Raw genomic sequence first — 3,700 nt, forward strand, 5'->3', positions numbered from 1 at the left:
GGTCGCCGCAGCAAAAAATGGCTGCCCACTGCTCCGGGTGTGTGTTCACTGCTGTGTGTGTGCACTTAGGATGGGATAAATGCAGAGCACTAATTCCGAGTATGGGTCACCATACTTGGCCACATGTCACGTCATGTCACGTCATGTCACGTCACTTTTATTTGGGAAGAAGTTAACTAAATCTGACAAATCTGTCCTCTGTTGGAAATAATGATTCATATAAGGGCATTTTAATTCTGTTAATATTGAAAAAGTTTCTTGTTAGCATTGGGGTTAGTCTAGTCATTGATAACTTGATATAAAAACAACATAAATTAATGGTATGTCTATATTTAGCTAAGTACTGTATGTGTGTGTGTGTGTTTAGGACTGAAGGAAACTGGGCAAATCATCTTCATTGAATGAACTGAAGCAAACCATCCAAGCAAACTAATCTGCTAAAACAAACGAGACTCATCAAAGCTACAGAGCGAACGTCCAGCTTGCTTTGTATCATCTGTTCTCTGTGTATTCTTTAAGTTTTGACCCTAGAGGCATGTTCTTGCTGTATAGTAGTTCTGTGGTCAGGGTTCTAAAATCAGCCAGTAAGAGTCAAGCCTCAGCTGACTTTACCTCCATTCTGCTTAATTGGAAGTTTGTGTTGTCCAGAGGGGAGTTATTGATTGTGTACCGAACTGCAGGGAGGAGATTAGAGGCTTTTGTGATTTTTCTCTTATTAGTACTAAACCAGAGGTTTCAGTGCTTGGCTAGATTGAAAAAAAAGTGTATATATAACATTAGAAATGTTTTAATTGCATATGTGAGTGTACTGTTATGTAATGATCACTGGTTCATGGGTACATTTTCTTGTTTCGAAAGTATTATGTCTGCTTTTATTATGTCAGATACTGTAAATGCCCATAATGAATCTTTACATTACTTCTAAGGGAAAATTAGATGCATGTCTTTAATTGCTGAACATTTCTTTATTTCTAATTCTACTTGATCTATGCTTGTCAGCTGGATTAGAAATTATTATACTCATGGTTGGCACATTTTATCGTGTTATAATACCATAACTTTATTAAGTCTCATTGAGTGTCCAAATCCCAATGCTGAAATTTTCCATTGCTTTTATGTTGCCTTCACTGCTGTTCATAAAAATAAAAATTATTTTAATTGAACTCTTAAAGGGTAGGGTAGGCGATTTTGGAGAGGCTAGCAATAGCAAGCTAGCTTTGAAAGCATAAGGTCCCTCCCTGCATAATCACTCCCCAAAGCCACGCCTCCTCCAAAACACATGAACGCGCACAGGCAGACCAGAGGATAACCAGTGATATGATGAGAGACGGCGTTGGTGGAGGATTGAATGCAATGCTGTCAGATTTTCTTATGTCTCATTCACTGGTGAGAAAACTGTACAGTACAAAGTGCATAATATTACAATAATAACGCCTTCCATTCTCGATCGGTCTGCAATAGCGTAATGGAACGCGCTGATGATGTATCATGTCTGCGCGAACAGGGTGCGCAGCGGTATGCAAATACATGTGTTGACAGGCAAGTAGGACAGCCTATCGTAGCCCTCGGACCGAGGGATATGATTGGAACATTTTATGGTCCTACGCCTTCCACAGATAATATAAATACATTTAAATACATTTAGACCACTTAACTTGGTCTGAAGAGAATTTCAAACAGAATAACAAATAATGTTTTGAACCAAAACACCTACCCAGCTTTTAAGAACTTGTCCAAAACTTTGTGCTATAGACCAGTGGTTTTCAAACCTCTCCATGGAGTACCCCAGGCACTGCACATTTTGTATGTCTCCCTATATCTGACACACCCACTTCAGGTCTTGCAGTCTCCACTAATGAGCTGATGAGTTGAATCAGGTGTGATAGATGAGGGAGACATACAAAATGTGCAGTGCTGGGGTGTATTCCAGAAAGCACGGTTAACTTACCGTCAGCTAAACCCTGAATATAAATACATTTAAACCACTTAAATTAGTAGTTGCTATCGGGATGTGAAGAGACTTTCAACCAGCATAACAAAAAATGTTTTTGAACCAAATAACCGAGCCTGCCTTTAAAGGAATAGTTACTTACACATGTCATTGCAAACCCATATGACTTTATTCCTTGTGGTGAACACAAAAGGAGATTTGTACTTATTGTTTTTTCCACACAATTAGTTCACGTAGGGCTTTCAAAAAGCTTTAAAAAATGATGCAGAGGTATTATTAGTGGTTCATACAAATTGTGCCCTATTCATATTCCAAAGTCATACGATAGCTTTGTTTGATGAACAGACTAAAATGTACATAAACTGTCCAGTGCAACTTGATCAAGAACTGAATCGGTCTGATTCATATACAAATCATTCAGACTGGTTTTGTGAAATGAATAAAGTGATTCACTAAAGAGATTCTACACACAAGAACTATGCAATAACAAATCAGACATCGCTACTTCTGTCATTATGTAACATGAAATAAAGACTTAAACTTCAGCCTGTTGCTCACACTGTAAATTTTTCTTTTGTAATTTTTACAGAAATAATACCTGTAAAAATGCTACAGTAAAAACGTTTTGATTGGTTAAAAGTTTCCTTACAATATATGTTACATAATGTTGTAAATGAAAACATTTTTTTTGCAAAATACTGCAAGTAAAAACTATGAATTACCATATAAATAATATAAATAATGGCGGAAAAATAGTAAAGTTACAAAAGTTTTAGAATGACATGAGGGTGAGTAAAATGTAATTTTGGGGTGAGCATATCCTTTAAGCTTTGTTTTCAATTGTTTGCAGTTGCTAAGTATTCATAGATTTTTGATGCATTTCAACCCTCGAAAGCATCAACCTTATTTTTTAGGTGCATCAGAACTGCATTAGCAGAAAGCACAAATATTTATCTGATAATGTGCACATCTCGAAAGGCTAAATATCATGTTATGCTTCTTTGTGTCTTACTGCAATATCATTGCATTTTGTCCGTATATACATCACAGCGAAGTTTAGAGAAGAATGCATCATACGGAAAGCATCGTGCTCTATTTTTATGTGTCGCTTCCAGCAGTGAACTTATTAATGCCGTATAGCAGAGGTGTGCTATGGAGTATTTGCCATACAATATGTCTTAAAATACACATGCAGAAGATGTATGAATACACATGCTGAAGATTCACAATGTTTCTATTTCATACAAATTTTCTGATGCTAATTTTAACACCAGCACTTAGCCAAACTCCAGCACACTATGAAAAGACTCAGTTTTCTAGCGTCTTTTTATTCTCTAGTGTCTCACTAGGACACTTGTTCTTGGAGCCAGTGTATCAGAGAAGCTCAGTGCTGTTAGCGTTAAACAGGCTCCTAATTGGACCTGTGTTAGCTAATTGTGTCCGTGACGTACGGTCCCCTGGGCGGCAGGACTACTAATTTCAATATGGGTAAACAAGCACTAGGTCTTTACTGACGGCTACGTTTTAATTAGAGGCAGGACCAACAAATGCGCTGACATAGTGCTGCAGAGAGGGACAGGAAATCAACATTGTTAGCATGCTATCTGTTTCTGCCAAACAGTCACAAGAGTCGTCCTATCCCCCTTTATCATGTCATTTCACAGCCGTGCTGTCTATTGAGCGAAACGGTGCTGTTTCAATTTTGCCCGCGCTGTTTGTCTAGCGTCCTCATGGGGCTGCATTGCACTT

The sequence above is a fragment of the Sinocyclocheilus grahami genome, unplaced genomic scaffold (genome assembly GCF_001515645.1).
Source record: "Sinocyclocheilus grahami isolate Dianchi unplaced genomic scaffold, SAMN03320097.WGS_v1.1 scaffold1109.1, whole genome shotgun sequence".
In the NCBI taxonomy this organism is placed as follows: Eukaryota; Metazoa; Chordata; class Actinopteri; order Cypriniformes; family Cyprinidae; genus Sinocyclocheilus; species Sinocyclocheilus grahami.